We start from the raw sequence: 23358 nt of genomic DNA, 5'->3' as shown, positions 1-23358 counted from the left end.
TAGGTAATTATTGCTATAGTTTAATTTAAATCTACCATCTTGCTATCTTACTATGTGTTTTCTATTTGTCTCATCTGTTCTTTTTCTTTTTTGATTTTTTTATTTCACGTATCCCTTCACCCCCTCCCCGTTGGCAACCATCAGTTTATTCTCTATGTCTATGGGTCTGCTTCTGTTTTGTATTGTTTATTAATTTGTTTTGCTTCCTTTTTCAGATTCCCCATATAAGTGAGATCATATGGTATTTGTCTTTCTCTGTCTGACTTTTTTCACTTACCATAATACCCTCTAGGTCCATCTATGTTGTCACAAATGGCAAGATTTCATTCTTTTGTTTTGTTTTGTTTTGTTTTTTTGCTGAGTAATTTTACACCCAATTTAAAGGTGTGGTAGCTGAGGATAAATACACAGTAAATGGGGAAACCAAGGTTTGAACTCTGGCCATTTGAATTGAAAATTTGCTGTTCTTAACCTTGACACCTCACTTATAACTATCTAGTCTATTTCTTCCCTTGCATTTCAGGATACCCTTCAGTACATGACTAATGAACTCAGTCCCCTAATCCTGGGATTAAAACTGGGAGTGCAGTGCTTCCAAAAAAATACACATGCCAATGCCCTCAATACAGCCCCCTCAGAAAGGACTAGATCTGCAGACTGTCAAGTGAGACCTTCCCAAGTAAGAGAAAACCTTAGTTCCGGGACTAAAAAAAAAAACAAAGAGTATTTTAAAATAAACATTATACACTTTTACTGAGTTCAATGTGAAGTGGAAGGATAAAAATCAATTCTTTCTTTTACAATATTTCGTTGTATTAATAATTTTTATTTTCTAGTGTAGTTTATTTAAAAGTCAAAAGAGACATCTTTAATTTAAAAACAATTTGGAATGTTGTAAATATTCAAAGATGGAATCAGAATCATTTCTAGTTATGTAGTATTTGAACTAATATATCACTTTCAGGAAATTTCACAAATAAACCAAGCACGTTATGCTAACACCAACTACTTTTCAGGATAACATTTTTAGCTCTTGGTTTAGAGTAGAGCAAAGTTATCCAGCTGTCTTTCCATGATGCCAGCTTTAACCCTTTCTGGAGCTAAGGAGATACTGTATTAAAGAAAATACCAGTGGTTACCAGAGGGGAAGAGGGTGGGGGAAGGACGAAGAGGGTAAAGGAGGTCAACTATATGGTAACAGAAGGAGACTAGACTTTGGGTTGTGAGCACACGGTTCAATATATAGTTGATGTATTATAGAATTGAACACCTGAAATGTGTATGTTATTAACCAATGTTACTCCAATAAATTTAATTAAAAACAGAAAGTTATACCAGTATTAAGGCAGCCAATGGGATTTATTTAATGATCCGGATTTATTAAGAACTCATGAAATAAGTATATTTTCATAAATGTGTGTTTGTTAACATTGTGTGTATGTATAGTAGTATTGTTAGAGGCTTATAAAAACAGTAGTCCTTTGCTCCCTGTCCCTACCCCTAGTCATACTTCCCACAGGCAACCACCTTCAATTCTTCTATTTCTCCTCCTGTTTACCTTTTATCTCTAAATTATACACTCATACTGATAGTTCTTGATTAATCATTTTTAGACATTATTTACTGACCTCCCATCATGATAATGAGGACTTTTCATCCTTTACCCACATGTCCACTGCACTTTTACCCAAATGCCCAACCTGGCTGTATCATCATTCATGGCTATAAAGACGACAACTTTACAAGACGTGTTAGTTTCAATAGCCCAGAGGAGACATGATGGTGATTAGATTATGGCAGTGACAGTGGAGATGGGAAAAACATGACTGATTCAAGAGATATTTGGGAGTAAGAGTAGATGAAACTGAGTAGTTTGGGATGTAAAGGATGAGAGAGAGGGAGGTTCATGGGGAAACGGTGGAGATGGATACTGATATCATTTACTGAAATAAACACTGAAGTAGCAGCAGGTTGGGGTGGGGATGGGAGAATTGTAAGCTCAGTTTGTGACATGTTGAGTTTGAGCAGCCTGAAAAGTTCCCAGAGGGAGGCAGAATATGTGAATATGCAGGTTTAAATCTCTACATAGACCGGACTGGATTGGGAGTCATCATTGTGATGGCAACTGAACCACGGTGATGAGTGACAATATCTGAGGAGAAAGGAGAAAGTGAGAAGAAGAGTGTTTTGGAATGTGTACAGAGGAAGACTAACATTTAAGAACAAGCAGAAGGAAGCCAGTAAGGGATTTTGAGAAGGAGTTGCCAGAGACATGGAAGGAAAACAGGTGTGCTTGCTGTCAGAAGCCACAAGAAGATCCTTCACAAGATACGGAGGGGTCCAATGAAGTAATACATGGAAAGTTCCAGAGAGGGCAGGAGGAAGGGGCTCTGGAACACAGACAATGGTAGAAGGAGAAAGTTAGTCACTGTAACAGAGGAAGAGGTTTTGTATGTGGAAATGGGATTTGTGCATCTCAAAGCAGAAGGTTTAAAATAGTTGTTGCAAATAATAGGAGAGGAAGTCACCAGAGATGTGTAGTAGGAGTTCCTAGCGTTGCTGAAGGCCCAGTAGGAACTGGTGACAATGAATATTGGTACAAAATATCTCGTAGGACCCTTGGAGGTTCAGAAAAAATGTTATGTATAGAAAATTCATTATGGGCAGGAGCCTTTTGGTGGAGAGTTTTGCTATGTCAACGTGTGTTTGTGATCCCTAATTCTATTTGCATCAATTTGGGAAAATTCTATATTTTGGAACAAGACATCTTTTTGTACCTGGTAACCAAATATATTAGCCCAGAGTCAAAAATAAAAATTTTTTATACCTCCTCAAAAGACTTACACAAGCAAAAAAGAAATACCTTGCAGGGTAACTTCCTTCAGCTTTATTCTGTTCCCCAGTTTCAGGCACAAAGAAGACAAGTAAGTTGGGAGTTTTCTCTGGGTCCACACCTTCAGCAGGTCTGGTCTAGGGACTGAAATTCTTTTTTATTTTATTTCATTTATTTTATTATTATTTTTTTTTTAGCTACAACGTCAGGTACACCTAAGAAGCAGGGTTTTGAAGTGGACGTGGTAAGAAAATCAGGAACACGGCAGCTCCACATCCTAAAAACATTTCCCCAGAGAGAATGAGTTTTACTTGACTTCTTAATATTAAATGGAGTTTACTGACGATGATTTACTAGGTTCTTGAATGATTTGGTTTAATCCCACGGCCTCAGTTAAAAAAAACAAACTTGTGTTGTTATATTGTTTTCATCTAAAAGAAAACTGATTGTTAAAATACATTTTCCAAAAGAATTAATTTTTGTAAGAAAGCATCCCAGTTGTAGACAGGCAATGTACCCAGATCCAAAGAAGAATTGGAGGACAATTCATGGCTGTGGTTGGCAGAATTGTGGCCCCTGTATTAGTTTGCTGAGACAGCCATGACAGAGCACAACAGACTGGGTGGCTTCAACTACAGAAATTTATTTTCTCACAATTCTGATGGCTAGAAGTGCTAGATCAAGGGGTTGGCAGGGTTGGTTTCCCCTGAGCCCTCTCTTCTTAGTTGTAGATGACCATCTTTTCCCTGTCGTCACATGGTCTTCCCTCTCTCCATGTGTGTCTATGTCCCAATCTCCCCTGCTTATAAGGAGACCAGTCATATTGGGTTAGGCCCACACTAATGACCTAATTTTAATATAATTACCTCTTTAAAGGCCCCATCTCCAAACGTAGCCAGAAGGTACTGGGGGTTAGGACTTCAACATAAATTTGGGGGGACACAAAGGGTCCTTTTGCCCCTTGCCCCTTGAATCACATCTATGAATATGGCAAAGGAACTCTGTAATTAAGGTAAGATGTAATTAGGGTAAGAGATCTAAAGACAAAGAGATTATCCTGGATTACCCATGTGTACCCAATCTAATCCCATGAGCTGGTAAAAGAAGAGAACTTTCTCCAGCCAGAGGCAGAAGAAGTCAGGGAGGTCCTAACCATGAGAAGGTTTGGTGAACTGTGCCGGCTCTGAGAGCCCACAGGCAAGGACAGAGGGGGCCTCCAGGAGGACAGGGTGGCCCTCAGCTGACATCCAGCAAGGAAATGGGAACCTCAGTCCTACAGCTGCAAGGAACTGAATTCAGGAAACAACCTAAAAGAACTTGGAAGCAGATTCTTCCCCAGAGCCTCCCACCAAGAACCCACCCAGCCAATGACACCTTGATTTCTACCGTGTGAACCCTGAAGCAGAGAAACCATTTGAGTCTTGAGGCAGCCAAGACTTCTGACCTACAGAACTGTGAGATAGTAAGTTTGTGTTGTCTTAAGCTACTAAATTTGTGTTGATTTATTACAGTTAGCAATAGGAAACAAATGAACAACAAACTGAAGAGTCAGCAACTTAAGGAAAAGTACGTTCTAGAAATTAAATCTACAGGTGACTTTAACTTATAATGAGCCAAATAATAAAATAAATCAAATAAAGTTACTAGTACAATTGAAGGTACCTTGGGAAATGAACCAGGATTTCTTCAAAGCTCTGTTGAAGAATCAGAAAATTAGCAGAACGACCTCCTGAGTTGGAGCTAAATTCTGAATGGTTGTCAGTAATTGTGAATGATTCCTCTCCTGACAAATAAAAATCAATGTCTGGGAGTCTGAATGCATAAATAATTCAAATACACGTCTCTTCTCTCACCTTCAACAAGAAAATAAATTGTACAATTATAGCTACACTGAAAAGAATGTTGTGAAACTCTCACACAATGTCTGGCACAAAGTAAGATTTTAGTAAATGTTTATTATTATCAGCATTGTTACCTCATTTCATTTGATTGGCATATTCCTGAGAAGTAAATATTAAAAGTAAAAGATAATTTTCTATTGACTTAGCATATAACTTAAGAGAGATTTTTCGGACTGAATCCGAATTGTTTTAAGATTTGCGCCTAAGAAGTCACAAGCCCAAAGAACACGCCAGCTGGCTGAGTGCGGGATGTAGGTTCATTGAGACTTACTGACCGGGGAGAGTCTCCGGTGGCGGCCGGTCATAGAGGTGGTGATCTGCCCCAAAGTGGAGGAGAAGCGAGGTTATATAGGTCCCGCAAAACAAAGAACGATCCGTGGGAGAACGATCTGGCGGGCCCTGCAGGCCTGCTCTCGTGCACACTGCGCCCCAAGAAGCCGGGAGACCTTGCAGGCTGGTCAGCGTACAGAACTGGGGTCTGCTAAGCAGCGTTCCCGTGGAGCCAGGAGACCCTGACTGCCTTGCCTGGTAGCTTGTCTGCCTGTGGGCCAGGTCCTTACAGAGATAATCTTATGGGGGAGGGGGACAGAAGCCAATACTGAGATTTAAAAAGGCACAAATAAAAATACAAAAAAAGATTAATAGTAACATTTTTATTATTAAAATATTAATAAAATATTGTGATTAACATTTTCATGTTACATAAAATGTCACATCTGCTCTATCAAATGAGATAAAGAGACTTCTGAAGGAAGAGCCTCAAACTCCAAGGCATTCCAGGGCCAGGCAAGTAAAATAAATGTATGAGGTGAAGGGGTCTAAAGATAACAGGAAGTGATGAAAAATTAACAACAGGACAGTATCCACCTTGCCTGAGAGCATTTTAATTCAACTTCCTTTAAAAGACTGCTGTTCAAACAAAACCTGTTTGAGGACCATCGTGCAATTTTTTTGCTCCCTGCATTTCCTAGTCCTTTCTACTTTCCCAGGTTAAAGACCATCACCTTCTCTTAGAGCGATCAAGAGTACACACTTAGAAGTTTTACTATTGGAGGGAAGAAGACAGGGAGGGAGGGAAGGGAAGAAAGGAGAAAGCCCAGGAGAGAGGAAGAAAAGGGAGAGAAGAGCATAACGGCCCTCAGAGTTACGGAGAACAGATGACTGAGAGGAGAGGCAAAGGGGGAAGAATTGTCTGTATTTGTCAAGGGCCTGCTCTAATCGAGGCCCTGCTCTAGTCAAGACCATCTATTAGGAACTGCGGGATGGATGGAGTCTCTGGGCTCAGCGAGCTCACAAATCTCTGAGGAAGATAAGGCACAAGTGGATTGAGTGTTGAGATTGGTCTTGGAGCCAGGCAGGTATAGGTTAAAATCCGGATTTTGCCACTGACCAGATGTACAGCCTTAGGCAAAATTAATTACCTTCTCTAATCCTAAGGTCCCCATTAGTAGCCCATGGGATGATTTTTTATAAATACAAAGTATTTAAATAGCAAGTTAACACAATGCAAAAGATGTCACAATACATGATTTATTATCAAGTTAATTGTAAAGACAATAGTGACCCTGAGATTAAAGGGAGACATCTCTTTCAGGGAGATAAACATATAGACGGAGAGAACCTGCTGGTTTCTTCAAAAGGGCAAAGTCAAGGGAGGAGCTAGATCCCCGTGGATTGCTAGTCCTCACTGGGTTTAGCACCAAAAAGTGAAGTTTAGATATATTATGGCACAGGCTAAGTTATTGTAACAAAGAAACCCCCAAACAGTGGCTTATTTATGATAAGGGTTTGTTTCTCTCTCAAGTAACAGTGATCCACGGGTAAAAGGGTGTTCATCATATTCGACAAGGGCTCCAAGTCGGGGTCAAAGATCAAGGCCAAGAATCAGGAAGGAGGAAAAGGAGAAGGTGAGACACTCCTCATTCTTTTATGAATAAGACTGCAAAGTGGCACATGTCACTTTCCCTGATATCCCATTGGTCACATAGTCACACAAGTTGGTAATCACAAAATAGTCACAGGGATATGAAATACAGTATGGGGAATATAATCAATAATGTTGTAAAGATCATGTAGGGTGCCAGATGGGCACTGGACTTATCAAGGGGATCACTTCATGGGCTGTGTAGATGCCTGACCACTGTGCTATACACCTGATGCTGAAGTAGAATAATATTGAATGTCAGCTATAATTAAATATATACATATAGTCACAGATGTAAAGTACAGCATAGGGAATATAGTCAATGGTATTGTAACAGCGATATATGATGTCAGAGGGGTAGTAGATTGGGGGGGTTTTCACTTTATGAGGGGCATAAATGTCTAATTATTACATTGTTTTGTAAACCTGAAACTAAAAAAAAAGAAGAAAAAGGTGTGTCCTCATCCACCTTATTCACCAGATCTAAAATTGTGCGACTTCTGGCTTTTCCCCAAAGTCAAAATGACCATGAAAGGAAAATGTTTTAAATCGATTCAAGACATCGAGGGAGCCATGACAGCTCCACTAAAGACACTCACAAATTGGACTTCCAGAAGAGCTTTAGCAAGTGGCAAGATCGATGGGATAAATGTGTTTGAAGCAAGGGGGAGTACTTTGAGGGAGATTAGTGGCAATGTGTCTTTTATTGTAATAAATTTTTTTAATTAAAAAGAAAAGCTTCAAGGGAGGCTGGGAAATGTAGTCATTAGTCCAGTGGCCATGTGTCTAGCTACAACAAAAAGTAAGAAGAGGGAAATGGATGTTGGGAGACAATGAACAATCTTTGCCATAGAGAGACCAATGGGAACCCCAAAATTTTAATGAGCATTTTAAGGAATAGAAAGAGGAAGTCTGCCATCTGTTTCAGGTGGGTAAGTAAACACAGCAGGTCAATTACACCACAGGGACATTTGTTGTGAGACTAGTATTTATTAATCTTATAACTGAAAGTTTGGTTTGTCTTTTTCCATCCTTGTTTCTCCTTAGGGAACTCAGGTATCCCGAATTGAATTACTCACAATCTCATGTCATAAAAAACAGACATCATTAATACAATGCATGGCCCACTTTTATTAACTGATTTATTTGTTGGTTTAATTAATTTTTTATTAAAACCAACATTAATGTACATCATACACCCCATATCTGTGAATAAATGCATGAAAAGGTGCTAAGTGAATTTTTTTTACGTAGAAAAAACACTGCAAGAAAGCCAACCAAAATGAATAGTGATTTTTTTTTTTTACTAATCACTAGAGATTAAATGATGAGCAAGAAAATCTATTTGCATAATGGAAAATATATTCAATAGTAGTTATCCAATTTGTAGCATGCCACATAGGAAAACCAGGGCAATAGCACCCTTTGTATTTAAACAGATAATCTATTCAGATACATAGCAGCAGATACTGGCATGGCAGCCAGGCTTCTTCCTGGCTCTAGAGTGTATTAGTTATTATTTTTGGGATGATATTCATACGTCCATCACAGTTCCCATAGAACTTTGCTTTGGCTGTAAGACAATCTATTTATCATTTATATTTCAGCCTTATTACTAAATCTTTCAGCCTTATTACCTTAGTTTTGGTGGTAAATTCCTAATTATTGAGGCTTATTAACTTAAATTTGATTCTCCACAGCGTTTTTTCCAGTTTTATTGAGAAATAATTGACATAGATCACTGTATAAGTTAAAGGTGTACAGCATGATGGTTTGATTCATGTATATTGTGAAATGATTACTACAATAGTTTCAGCTAACATCCATCTTCTTACCGTGTTATAAGACCTAACTGAAAAATAAGCCACAGCATGAGTTTTCAGGATGACATCCCCTGAACATAAGCCCTAATGTGTCTTTTGGAGCAAAAATTAATATAAGACACAATCTTATTTTCAAGGAAACACAGTGTATAGATACAATAAAAAGAAAAGAAAGAAAAAAGAAATGAGGCAAAAATTTTTCTCCTTGTGATGAGAACTCTTAGGATTTATTCTCTTAACAACTTTCCTATATATCATACAGCATTGTCAGCTATAGTCATTGTGTTGTACATTACATCCCTTGTACTTATTTATCTCATAACTGGAAATTTGTACCTTTTGACCACTTTCATCCAATTCCCTCTCCCTTCACCCTTCACCTCTGGTAACCACAAGTCTGATCTCTTTTTCAACAAGTTTGGTTGGTTTCCCTTTTCTTTTCTTTCTTTTGTCTTTTTCTTCCTTTTTCCTTTCTTTTTTTAAGATTCCACATATAAGTGAGATCACACAGTGTTTGCCTTTGTCTATCTGACTTATTTCACTTTGCATAATGCCTTCAAAGTCATAATGCCTGTTGGTATGTCTTCTTTGGAGAAATGTCTATTCAATTCCTTTGTCCATTTTTAAAAAATGGTTATTTGTTTTTTGCTATTGAGTTGTCTGATTTCTTTATATATTTTAAATATTAACTCCTTATCAGATTTATGTTTTATGAATATATATTTCCATTCTATATCTTGTCTTTTCACTTTGTAAATTGTTTCTTTTGTTGTGCAGAAACATTTTAGTTTGATGTAGTCCCACTTGATTATTTTTTATTTTGTTGCTTGTGCTTTAGGTGTCATATCCAAAAAATCATTATGTCAAGGAGCTTTATTCCTATGTTGTTGTTTTTCTAGGAGTTTCATGATTTGAGGTCTTACATTTAAGTCTTTAATCCATTTTCAGTTGATCTGCGTGGTGTAAGGGGTTCAGTTTTATTCTTTTGCATTTGAATATCCAATTATCCAGCACCATTTATTGAAGTGACTGTCTTTTCTATTCTTGGGTTCCTTGTCAAATATTAGTTGACCTTACATGTTGGGTTTATTTCTGGGCTCTTGATTCATTTCCATTGGTCTATTTGTCTGTTTTTATGTCAATATTGTGTTGATACATATAAGCTTTATAATGTAGCCTGAAATCAGGATGTGTAATGCCTCCGCTTTGTTCTTCTTTCTCAGGATTTCTTTGGCTAATTGGGCTTTTTGTGGTTCCATATAAATTTTAGGGGTGTTTCTTTCTACTACTATAAAAAAATGCCATTGCAATATTGATAGGGATTGCATAATGGAAAATATATTTAATAGTAGCTATCTAAGTAGGTAAACCAGGTCAATAGATGGCTTTTGGTAGTATTAACATTTTAACAATATTAATTCTTCCAATCTATGAACATGGGATTTCCATACCCTACACTTATTTACCAGTTTATTTATTTATTTTTTTAAATATATACTGAGCACATCTAACTGCCCTCATTCAACCCAAGGAATAGAAGAGTAACTATGATTCACATTTATCTATATGCCCCTTCCCTATCCCAAACCCTGCACTTCAAAGGTAACCACTATCCCATTTTATGTTTATTATTTCCCTACTTTTTAAATAAAATTTAATCCACATATACATGTAGGCCAAACAGTATATTAAATTTTAATTGTTTTGAATTTTATGAAAATTTTAATATACAACATGCTTTCAATTTTGAGAAATAATTTAGCTGTGTGTAGAGTCCTAGGTTGGCAGTTATTTTCTTTCAGCACGTTTATAATTCCACTGGATTTTGGTTTCCTTTAGAAGCCTAACTGTTGCTCTTATGAATAAAAATAGATCCTCAGCTGCATTTTGAGAATGTATTTTAGTATTTGGTGTTCAACAGAATGAGTACCAAATGTCTAGGTGTAGATTTCCTCTTATCCATCCTACTAGCAATCAGTTAGGATTCTTGAATCTGCGTAGACATGTTTTTCAGTTGTGCAAATCCTTAGCTATTATCTCTTCAAATATGCTACCCAACTCTCTTTCCTCCCTCCTTCCTTCTCTCTCATTCTCTCAGAATCAGAACATCTTATTATATCATTTTTGTCTCTTAACTTCTCATCCATATTTTTAATCTTTTTGTTTCTTTGTGCTACATTCTGGATAATTTCTTTCGATTTATCCTCTGGTTAAGTAATTATCACTTCATCTGCGTCCAATCTTTTACCCAATGCCTACCGTATTTTTAATTTCAGATATTGAGTTTTCTATTTCTAGAAATCCTATTTGGTTCTCTTTGAAACATATTAGGTTATTTTCTATGGTTTCCTATTCCTACATAGTTTTCAATATTTTCTTTTAAATTTATTTAAATGTAGTAATCAAAGGAAATTATGACACATGCTACAATGTAGATGAACCTGAGGACCTTATGCTAGGTGAAATAAACCAGTCACAAAAAGACAAATACTGTATTATTCCACTATACTGCTCTGACTATATCATACCAGATTTATCATATATCATATCCAAAGTAGTAAAATTCATAGAATCAGAAAGTAGAATGGTGGGTGCCAAAGGCTGGAGGGAAGGGGAAGTAGGGAATTGTTTAATGAGTATAGAATTTCAGTTTTGCAAGAAGGAAAAGTTCTGGAGATTGGCTGCACAACAATGTGAATATAATTAACACTGTTGAACTGTACACGTAAAAATGGTTAAGATGGTAAATATTATGCTATGTGTATTTTACCACAATTAAAAATGAAATTAGAAAGTAATGCAAAAAAAGTAGCAATTATAATTGTTTCATAATCTATATTCTTGCAGTTGTGTTTCTATTGTGTTATTTCTGTTGGTTCTCACTCACAGTCCCTTGCTCCTTGTTTGCTTTGTTATTTTTTACTGTGTACTAGTCACTGTCTCTGTAAAATTTCTAATGGAGATTCTTTGAGGACCAAAACAAAGATGCATTCTTCCAGAGAGGATGTGAGTTTGCTTTTGCCAGCACTTAGAGACACTTCCAGTTTAGGGCGACTTTAAACTAGACTTATGACTTAAAAAAGTGTTTTGAATGATTCATGTCTTTTAGGCTATAAATCCACGAAAAGACTAGCTATGATCATAATGTCTCAAGGAGAGTTTCCCTCCTCCCATAAATTCAGTGTCATGCTAAGTTAACTTTCTTTGGAACCTCTTTGGGAGAAAGCTGTGAGGGCAGGTTTACTTCTTATTCACCTTTAATCATATCACTTGGGGGGGGGGGGTCCATGACCAATATAGGGAAGGCCTTCAAACAGATTGCCCATCTTGGCAGACCCTGAGCTTTGATTTCATTTGTTCTTACTCTGCAGAGCTCTCTCATAAATGAAATTCAAGTTTGTCCAGATTGGCAAATATCCTCAGAGCAAAATTGATTTCCGTGCTTTCTTGCTTGTCCCAGTTCTTAAACTCCTATGGACTTTGGCTTTCTACCTCTTACCTCCTACTTTGTCAGCACTTCTCTGCTCTTAAGAATATTTTAAAACTATTTTATCCAGCATTTTCAGTTGTTTTTAGCAGCAAGTTGGCCCCCAAAACCTAACCAATCAGAAATCCTCTAGTTTTTAAAAAGTTCCTTTCCATTGTTTTCTGTTCTACTTATTTTCTCCCTTCTATTTTTTGTTGTTCTTATTGTTGTTGTTGTTTTTCCCTAACTTCTTGAGTTGAACACTTAGCTCATTACTGATTTTCCTTTTCTATTACAAATCTATTGTATCCTAAGGCTCTCAATTTTCCTTAAAATACACCTTTCGTTATGTTCCTTAAGTTTTGATTTGTAGTGGAGGAGTGATTACTCAAAGCCCCCTGTTTTCATCAGCTCCTCACCCCAGCAGGGCTATCCTGCTGCCCAGATTTTTCTCCTAAGGACACCTGCACTCAAGGTTGAACAAGTGCCGCCAATTTTCCCCATGAGGGGGCAGCAATGGTTGCCCAAGGCAAAGCTAGGAAAGATCATTTAAACTACCTTTTTCTGCTCAGTGTTTTCCAATTCTGGCTACATATGAAAATCAGTAGGAAGTTTTGAAAAATTCTGATATTTGGGACCCACCTAGAAAATGTTCTAATTGGTCTGAGATAGGGCCTGGGCCTCTTACTTTCAGTGATTTAATGTGAAGACAGGTTGAGAACCACTCCTGTAATTGATCTGCTCGCTGCCACCAGACTGCATCCTCCCTCCTCCCCACTCCCACTCCCAATCAATTGTAAACAGTCTTCTGTCTTCCTACAGTTATTTCCTGGTTTCATATTTCTCTCTGTCGTTTCTCCTTTAGGACTGGAGGCAGACACCCTGGTAATTTAATTTACCACATGGATAGGAAGCAGAATTCCCCCTTATATTGTTTGTCTCCACAGGAATTCTCAGCATGAGACAGAAACACTGGTGTGGGATGACCGCCAAAACAGGCACCGTGTTAGCAGGGGTTTTTACCATCGTAGCCACTGACATGTACGTCATCTTCGAACAGAAGCCACTGAGGAGCAGCAATTGCACTGAGGTTAACCAATGGAACAAGAGTGTAATTCTCCTGATACGTCAGTTCTTCATCTGTTGGAGTTTGAATATCGCCCTCTTCCTGTCTTGCATCACCACCATCATCAGCTGCTTGCTCATATACTCAGTACACGCCCAGATGTGCAGGGGCTTAGTGATCTACATCACCTGGATCTTCTTCTATGAGACTGTGAACATCGTACTACAAATCCTTACCAACAGTGACACCAGCACTGGGAGGTCAGAGTCATGCGCTGGTTTGGCTTGGTGTCCCGTGTATTCATGCACTGTTTCTGGACGTTCTTTGTCACCACTTATGCCCACATAATCTACAGAAGTAAAGCCCAGGGCAATATAATTTTCTACAACAGACGTATTTCTGCAGGCAGTAGAGAGTTTCCACAGCGGAAATCAAAGATAATCAACTTTACGCGCCACTATAATGAATAATGTTGGCCCTTTTCTCTCCCGTGAGCGGTAGATTTCCCAGGTTCTCATAATAGTTCTATTTCCCATGTCTTTCACTTTTGCTAGTCTATTCAAGTATAGACCCTACTGCCACCTTTTTGGCCAATGTGGAGAGAAATCCTGCTCACTGAGGATGGTTACTTAAAGGGCATTGTCATTTATCAAGCCCTCCTGGAGTTCTCCTTCCTTTTCTGGTCAGTACCACCTTCCTGGTCAAAATAAAGAGGGCAAGGGAGTGAAATGAAGCAAATTGCAGTCAGGGAATCCTTTCACCTTGGTATGTCTTCATCAGCCTTCAACCAGGAGCTCTCTAATGTAACCCGGGGACAGGCGCATCTGTATGTGTACCTCAGGTTGCATAAAGGATACTGTCGGTGACTTTGTGCTATAGTTTTTACCCTGTGTCCTCTATGCTATATTCCAGAGAAGTAAAACAATAAAAATAGAGAAAAAATAATTCTTCCTTTTCTATTTTGAACCCCCTCCTTTCCGAATTTGTCAAATAGTGCAAAAGACACTTACTTGGTTAATCAAAACGGACTTGCTAAACTTTTCTGTGTCTGGACGGGAGGAGGATGCAAGAAAAGTGTAAAATTTGAGGCCTGACCTTGAGGATTTTGCAGTTATGAACCACTTAGCCAACCATATGAGACAGTACATGATTTCACATTATCACAGATCAAGAAACTTCACTTTGGGGCCGTTCCGGTGGCTCAGGCAGTTGGAGCTCCGTGCTCCTAACACCAAAAGCTGCCAGTTCAATTCCCACATGGGCCAGTGGGCTCTCAACCACAAGGTTGCCAGTTTGACTCCTCGATTCCCACAAGGGATGGTGGGCTCTGCTCCCTGCAAATAAGATTGAACACGGCACCTTGAGCTGAGCTGCCGCTGAGCTCCCGGATGGCTCAGTTGGTTGGAGTGTGGGCTCTCAACCATAAGGTTGCCGGTTCGACTCCCTCAAGGGATGGTGGGCTGCGCCCCCTGCAACTAGCAACGGGCAACTGGACCTGGAGCTGAGCTGTGCCCTCCACAACTAAGATTGAAAGGACAACAACTTGATTTGGAAAAAATCCTGGAAGTACACACTGCTCCCCAAAAATCCTGGAAGTACACACTGCTCCTTTTCCCCTTCCCCAATAAAATCTTTAAAAGAAAAAAAACAGAAAAATGAAACCTCACTTTGTGTTTTGGTTTAGAAACTATCAGAGCAGCTTAAGCCAGGATAGAAGACAAATTGAGCAAACTTCTACTTCAAACATTTGATATTATTTTAAGTGTTTATTTAATAGCTTTCTTGAAGCATAATTGACATATGATAATATATCATGTTTAACATATATAATTTGACATAAGTGTATCCCAGTGAAACCATCACCATGATTGAGTTCACGAACATATGTGTTACCTGCAAAAGTTTCCTCATAATCCCCGCCTCCCGCCCCTCCCTGCACTCCCCACCCCACATCACAAGGTACTGATTTGCTGTCACTATATATTAGTTTGCATTTTCTAGAATGTTACATAAGTGAATTCATACAGTATGTACTCTTTTTCTGTCTGGCCTCTTTCACTCAGCCTGATGCCTTTAAGATTCATCCCTGTTGTTATGTATGTTAATAGTTTGCTCTTCCTTGCTGAGCAGGTGCCATGGCAGGAGTGTACCACAGTCTGTTTATCCATTTGCCCAGTGAAGGGCATGTGTGGTTGCAGTTTAGGGCCATTAGGAATAAAAACACTATAAACATCTTTGTACAAAACTTTGTGTGGACTTAGGATTTCATTTATCTCCGGTAAATATCATTTTAGCTTTTTAAAGAAACTGGCAATATTTTTTTCTAGAGCGGCTTACAATTTTGCATTCCCAGTGACAGTATATGAGAATTCCAGTTTCTCCACGTCCTTGCCAGCCTTAGTACAGACGATAAGTTTTTCATTTTAACCATTTTGTTAGGTGTATAGTGGTATTTCATTGGGGTTTTAACCTGGGTTCTCTAATGACAAATGATGCTGAGCATCTTTTCATGTGCTCATTTAGCTCCTTATATCTTTTTTGGGTAACATGTCTGTTCAAATTTTTGCCCATTTAAAAAAATTAGGTTGTTTGTTTTTTTATTGCTGAATTTGGGGAGTTATTTATATTTGCTTTCTTTCTATCTTATTGTTTTAAATATTTTATTGGGGAAGGGGAACAGGACAGTGTGTATTTCCAGGACTTTATTGGGAAAGAGTGTGTTTTTCCCAGGGCCCATTACGCCAAGTCAAGTTCTTGTCCTTTCAATCTTAGTTTTGGAGGGCGCTGCTCAGCTCCAAATCCAGTCGCTGTTTTCAATCTAGTTGTGGTAGTAGAACTGGCAACCTTGTTGTTGACAGCATGCGCTGTAACCAACTGAGCCATCTGGCCACATGGGTGCTCAATGGCAGCTCAGCGGCAGCTCGTTGTCTTCACTCTAGTTGTGAAGGGTGCAGCTCACTGGCTCATGTGGGAATCTCACCAGCAATCCTGTTGCTCAGAGCTCACACTCTAACCATCTGAGCCATCCGACCACCCTATATTTTCTAAACACAAATCCTTTATCGGATATATGACTTGTAAATATTTTTTCCAGTTTGTGCCTTGTCTTTTCATTCACCTAAGGGTATCTTTTGAAAAGCAGAGATTTTCAAATTCAGTGAAGTCCAGTTTATCAATGTGTTCTTTTTTAATTGGAATAATTTATTATTCTGACAAAAGCACAAAGTATGGAAAATTAGTGTACTTGAATCATTTCAGAGAGTAGAGAAAGTTTCACACTAGCAGATTTCTGTTTTTAGCATCTTTGAACACAAATATTCAGAGTAAAGGCAAAAGGCAGGCCAGGCTCTGACCACCTGTGGTGAGTGATTCCTCTGACTTAGGGTGTGCAGCTCACAGAACAATGCCATCATTTGGGGTTTTTTTCCTCTACATAGTGAGAGTGCAAGAAAGGACACTTAGAGAGAATGAAAATGGTGTTCACTGAATTCACAGCGGGTGGTTAGAAGATGGAAGAGAAATGCTGAGACAAAAGGAGAAAGATCACAGGCGGAGGAGGAGCTCAAATGGACAGTCCACAGGCTCCGACAGCGCAGCACCTGGTCTCCTCCTCCAATCGCACGGCGCAGCTCCCGTCAGCAGAGCTGTCCCAGAAGCAAGAACTTGCCGTGTGTGATCCTGCTCCCTTCTTCTGCATAATTGTACAGATCACAATGTACGAGCTTTTAACTGGTTTTCCCAGCTTGGTGAGTTGGCTTCATGTTTGTTCTATCACATCTGTGGTCCACTGATTCGCTTTGCTGTGGTGATATGTGTTGCCACCAATTGCACTTTCTACAGCCTCTTTTACTATGTTGCTCACTTCATCAACAAGGAAAGCAGTCTCTTCCGCAGACTGTGGTCTTCCATCTTTCCTCAAGCGTGGCCTCCACCTCCCTAAGTAGAGCGCACTCAATTTGTTCTTTTATGAATCACACTTTTGGTTGTCATGTTTAGCCCAACCCCAGGTCATGAAGGTTTTCTCCTATGTTTTCTTCTAGAGGTCATAGTTTTAAATTTAGATCTATAATCCCTTTTGAGTTAATTTTTTTAAGTATGGTTAGAAATATAAATCAAAGTTTACTTTTTTTTGCTCCTGGTTGTCTAATTGTTTCAACTCTAATTCTGAAAAGATTTCCTTTCTCTACGGAATTGACTTTATATATAGGTACACACATGTCTCTTTCTGGACTCTATTTTATTACACCGACCTATTTGTCTATCTTTATGCCAGTGCCACCCTGTCTTGATTATGGTAGCTTTACAATAAGTCTTTAAATCATATTCCTCCATCTATGTTTAAAATTGTCTTGGCGATTTTCAAAATTGTTTGGGCAATTATAGGTCCTTTGCATTTCCATATGTACTTTAGAAACAGCTTAAAATTTCTATTTATAAAACCTCTGCTGGGATTTTGATTGGGATTGCGTTGAATCTATAGATCAATTGGGGGAGAATTGACATCTCAACAATATTGAGTCTTCTAACCCATGACAATAGTATTTCTCTCCATTCATTTAAGTCTTTTTTGATATCTCTAACCAGTGCTTTGTAGTTTTCAATATACAAGTCTTTCACATCTTTTGCAGATTTATCTCTAAGTATTTTATATTTTTGATGCTATTGTAAATGGTATTATTTCTTAAGTTTTTTTTTTACTGAGGAAGGGGAACAGGACTTTGTTGGGGAAGAGTGTGTACTTCCAGGAGTTTTTCCAAGTCCAGTTGTTGTCCTTTCAATCATAGTTGTGGAGGGCGCAGTTCAGCTCCAGGTCCTGTTGCTGTTGTTTGTTGCAGGGGGTGCAGTCCACCACCATCCCTTGTGGGAGTCGAGGAGCCCAACCAGCAACCTTGTGGTTGAGAGCCCACTGGCCCATGTGGGAATCAAACCGGCAGCCTTTGGCGTTAGGAGCACGGAGCTCCAACCGTCTGAGCCACCGGGCAAGCCCTATTTCTTAAGTTTTAATTCTAATTGTTTGTTTTTAGGATATAGAAATACAATTTTTTTGTACCCTCTTACACTGCTGAACTCATATATTAGGTCAAGTATTGTTTTTGTAGAGTCCATCAGATTTTCTGCATAGTCAGTAATGTTGTCTGCAAATAAGGACAGTTTTACTTCTTCCTGTTCTTGCCTTATTACACTTGCAGCACCTCCAGGACAACATTGAGCAGAAGTAGTGAAACGGGACGTTATTGTCTGTTGCCACGCAGCAGCCTACCCGTCTGTCTCCTCGTTCCTGCCCCTAAAGAAAGGAGAGTCTGTGAGACAGATCCTTTCAGGGACTTTGCTTCACCTTTGTGCTTGCACCTTATGTCTCCCTGTTTGGCCCCGAAAGATGGCTGGTCAACCAATGATGGGTAAGATTCCCCACGGAGGGAACAACCCAAGCCAAGCGGAGCCACATGGGAACCAACAGGAGAACCCACAGGGTTGATAGAGGTGGGCACAGCCCCCCACCTTCCCCCGGCTAAGGAGAGCCTCTGCCTCTGTGGCTTCATTCCTTCCCACAACACGCAGGGGAAGAGATTCAATGATGTGCTCTCCACCTATTCATCTGCATAAAGGTTTTGTCCCTTGGGGAAGTACATACTTCCTGAGACTTCTGGTTCAGCTGCCTGCAGGCAAGGGTGATTGGCTTGAATCAGTTTCCTATTATGATGTATAGGATTCACAGATCTTGAGATTGACAAGCTTTATCTCCTTTACTTCCTCACCTAACTAATAAAAGCTATGCATTGGCCCAATTCAGGGCTCAGTCCTTGAGGCTGGAGTCCCTTAGCCCCCCTTCTTGGCTACTGTATTTCTTAACCCTGACGCCCTCCTCGTTCCCAACAACTCTTGTCATGCAGGACTTGACAATTGTCTTGTCCCTTGTTTTAGAGGGAAAGCACTTAGTCTTTCTTCAGTGACTTTGGTGTTAGCTATAGGTTTTCTCATAGCTTTCCTATATCAGGTTGAGGAAGTTCCGTTTGATTCCTAGTTTGCTGAATTTCTTTAAATCTGGAATAAATGTTGCATATTGTCAAATTTATTTTTACATGTGTTGAGATGATCATACGGTCTTTATTTTTTTAATTATTAATATGGTAAATTACTTCGATAGAGTTTTTCGATGTTAAACCAGCCATGATATTCTTGGGATAAACTATTTGGTCATGATGTGTAATTCTATAGCTGGATTAGATTTGTTAAATTTTGTTTAGAATTTTTGTATCTATGTTCATGGAAGATATTTGTCTGTAGTTTTCTTATAATGTTTTCATCAGGTTTTGGTATCACAGTAATGCTTTCTTCATAGAAAGGAGTATTTCTTCCTTAATGTTTGGTAGGATTCAGCACTGAAATTATCTAGACCTGGGATTTCTTTTGGAAAGTTTTTAACTACAAATTCAATTTTTAATAAACAGATAAAGGACTATTGTGGTTACCTATTTCTTCTTGAGTAAGCTTTAGTAGTTTGTGTCTTTCAAGACATTTTTTTAATCTAAGTGGTCAAGTTTATTGCCATAAAGCTGTTCATAATATTCTCTTGTTAGTCTTCTAATAGCTGTAGAATGTATAGTGAAGTCATTGCTCTCATTTCTGTTATCCATTTGTGTTCTCTCTCTCTCTCTCTGTTTCTCTCTGTCTCTGTTTCTCTCTGTCTCTCTCTCTCTCTCTCTCTCTCTCTGTCTCTCTCTCTCTCTCTGTCTCTCTGTCTCTCTGTCTCTCTCTGTGTCTGTCTGTCTGTCTGTCTGTCTGTCTGTCTGTCTGTCTGTCTGTCTCTCTCTCTCTCTCACATTAGCCTAACTGGAGGTTTATAAGTTTTTAATGAAACCAGTTTTGGGTTTCATTGATTTTACCTATTATTTTTCTAATGTCTCCATCTCCATTGATTTCTGCTCTGATCTTTATTATTTTCTTCTACTTACTTTGAGTTAAATTTGTTCTTCTTTCTATACTTTCCTAAGGTAAAAACTAAGGTCATTGATTTAAGATCTTTCTTATTTCTAAGAGGTACTTATGCTATAAAATTTCCCCTAAGTGCTACTTAAATGGCATCACACAAATTTTGATGTGTTGTTTTTCATTTTCAGTCAAATATACTTTCTAATTTGCTCTTGATTTCTTCTTTGATCTATGTGTTATTTATAAAGTGCTACTTTGTTCCAAAATTGGAGATTTTCCAGAAATCTTTCTGATATTGATTTCTAATTTAATTTTAGTATGATCAGAAAACATATGCTGCATGATCTGAATCATTTTAAATTTATTGAAAATAGTTTTATGGTCCAGAATATGTGCTATCTTGATAAATGTTCCATATCCATCTGGAAAGAATATTTATTCTGCTATTGTTGGCTGCAGTGTTCTATAAATATCAGTATGATTAAGTTAGTTGATAGTATTCTTTAAATGTAACATCTTTTCTAATTTTCTGTCTATTTATTATATTAATTACTGAAAGAGAGGTATTGCGATCTCTGACTATAATTGTGGATTTCTCTAGTTCTCTTTGTAATTCTTTCCACTTTTGCTTCATGTATTTCGAAACTCTATAGTAGGTGTATAAATGTTTAGGATTGTTATATCCTTCTGATGAATTAACCCCTTTTCACTGTGACATGACCTCTGTATCCCTGAGATTATTCTTTTTTTTAATCTAAATTTATTATTAAAGAAGAAAGTTGTTTATGTTTGGTAGAGGACTTTTAGGAAATTTGCTGTATTTTTGCTTGAAAAAGCACATATGAATTGGATAACTCTTATAATTGCAAATAAACACTTCAACACTCTATCTGGATTATACATTTTGCTTAGACAGTATGTTTTCTTTTTATATATTTACTTCCTTTATCATATATTTTGCTCTTTATCAAACTTCACATATACTTTTTTACATTTGCAATATACTTAATATCAACTACGTTGACTTCATAATTTAAAAGGAATTCTTCAGTTTTATTAGTCACCATGCTTTATTTAGGAGTATAAAAGGTCTGAAATTGATACATTTAAAGAAGATTAATTCTTATGCAATGTTTAGATAAGAGACAAGTAAAATTGTATTTTTATCTTTAACATACTTATTCTCATTAAATACAAACTTAAAAATATAATGATATGGGAATTCTAAGGAATTTCAAAATATATAAAGTCTTGATGTGTGTGCACATGTGTATGTGTGTGTATGCACACTTGCGTGTATGTATTTTTTTTTAAATATTTTCTCTTTTAAACTGAAAGTCTAGGAAAGAAACAAAATAACTTGGAGCTTTTGTAACTTCAAGGAGGCGAAGTAATAAGGCACTTAGGAAACCTGGTAGTGATTCTATAATTAACTTTGATAATAATCTTTCCACAAAGCCCCCATGCATTTCTCTTCATCCTCACACCTGATATCATGTCAGTCATCCAACGAGTCATGACACAAATCTGTATGAACACCTTTCCAAAGTCGCCTAGAACTATTGGACAGAAAAATCAAGCATCCTCTCAAGTTTTAGGTTTATATTTCTAAGTTTCTTTCTTTTGTTTAAAAAGGTCATTTTTACGCTTAAATCATATATGTCAGAATGAAAGCTGCATCATTTCTTAGTGTCTGTGTTATCTCTAGAGCTCATTTTCTGTTGCAGAAAGGAAGCCTGCTGTTAGGGAGAGCTTAAATGCAAGCATAATGGAGCTGTTTTCCCACTAATCCAGTTATATGCTTTGATAGGAGTAAGTAGGAGATGATAAGAGCAGCAATTCAATCACAGCATGTTCTGATTTACATACAGAATTTCAAATGTTGACACAATGAGTGGACTTTGTTTATGAAAGTGAGGGACTTTGACGTTTTTTTGGAGTAAAGTTGCAAATCAGTCGATGATGAAAGGAAAATGTGTGCTGATTATGGACAATATGTGAAAAGTTAATAACTGAGGAAGGTAGTCATGTGTTTCAATAAAATCACTTATCTCCTTACTTAGGAAGTAGCTGCATATGTTATCATTACGTTAAGGATCTTTGAGTCAATGTTCTTCTGGAAAGCTTTTCTAATCCGTGGTCATTATAAAATGCTGTCTTTGATTACTCATCAGACACAAATAATCAAAATGTAATTCCTTATAATATCTGTTATTAGTTGTAAGAGAGAAGTTTTTTTAATACTTAGACGTTTATCTTTTATATCCCTCACACTGTGTGAACCCCCCTCCCCCATCCACTATCCCTCTGACATTGCACAGAGCCATTACATTTCCACTGTCTCTATTCCTAATGCTGTACTCTGCTTCTTGTAAGTACATACATATACATATGCATATATATATATACAAAAAAAAAAAACTTGTAGTTGACATTCATTATTGTTCAGCTTCAGCTTCAGGTGTACAGTGCAGTGATCAGGCATCTACATCATCCCTGAGGTGGTCTCCCTAATGAGACGAGTGTCCATCGGATACCCTACAAAATCTTTACAACATTATTGATTCCATTCCCCAAATTAATTTTCAAAACACCATGGCCATCTTGTGGTTACCGACTGTGTTTTAATCCCCTCCCCTTCCCCCTTATTCCCACCCCGCCTCCCATATAGCAACCCTCAGTGAGCTTATTGTTTACCCTGAAATTTTCTTTGTCTGATATCAAGGTAGCCACACCAGAATTCTTTTGATTTGTGTTGACATATCATTTCCCACCTTTTTATTTTTAACTAACATAATAAACATTAAAGTATGTTTATTATAGGCAGTACATTGTTGGGTCTTGCTTTTTTATCCAAACTAACAACCTTTTAATTGGGGTATTTAGGTTATTTACATTTAGTGGTCCTCTTGTTATTTGTTTTCTACCTCTCCCATCTGTTCTTTGGATTTTTTTCCCCTCTCTTTTGGATTAATTTTATGTTTCTTATGGTTTCATTTTATCTCCTTTGCTACCTTATTATATATAATTCTTTATTGAGTTATTTTGGTGATAGTTTTAGAGTTTATAGTATATACAACTTTAACTTACTACAGTCTACTTTCAGATGACGTTATGCCACTTCATATATAATACAAGAACCTTACAATAGTAAACTTCCAACATTCCTCGCCTATTTGTGCAATTGTTATCTGTCATATATTTTGCTTTTATGTTATAGATCTCAATCTACATTGTTATTTTGTGCTTAAATTATCTCTTACAGAGTCTTAAATGACAAGAAAAATATCATATATTTATCCATGTTTTTATCATTTCCAGGCTGTTCATTCCTTTGTATAGATCCAGATTTCTATGTGACACCATTTTTCTTCTGCCTGAGCACTTCCTTTAACATTTCTTGTAATACAGATCT

The 23358-nt window shown here is 37.7% G+C and overlaps 1 long non-coding RNA gene and 2 pseudogenes across 1 annotated transcript in view; 1 reads left to right on the top strand and 2 right to left on the bottom strand.

The window, feature by feature from the left end:
• LOC109439938 (TBC1 domain family member 22B) overlaps positions 1 to 23358 on the bottom strand; it is a 323763-nt gene that overhangs the window by 283224 nt on the left and 17181 nt on the right. The gene's annotated exons all lie outside the window — the stretch shown is intronic.
• LOC141571764 (transmembrane protein 217-like) lies at positions 12901 to 13483 on the top strand (annotated as a pseudogene).
• On the bottom strand, positions 16576 to 17003 carry LOC141571763 (dynein light chain Tctex-type 1 pseudogene; annotated as a pseudogene).

This window comes from Rhinolophus sinicus, linkage group LG05 (genome assembly GCF_036562045.2).
Source record: "Rhinolophus sinicus isolate RSC01 linkage group LG05, ASM3656204v1, whole genome shotgun sequence".
Lineage (NCBI taxonomy): Eukaryota > Metazoa > Chordata > Mammalia > Chiroptera > Rhinolophidae > Rhinolophus > Rhinolophus sinicus.
The sequence above is the reverse complement of the archived record's forward strand: the minus strand, read 5'-3'. Positions and strand labels throughout refer to the sequence as shown.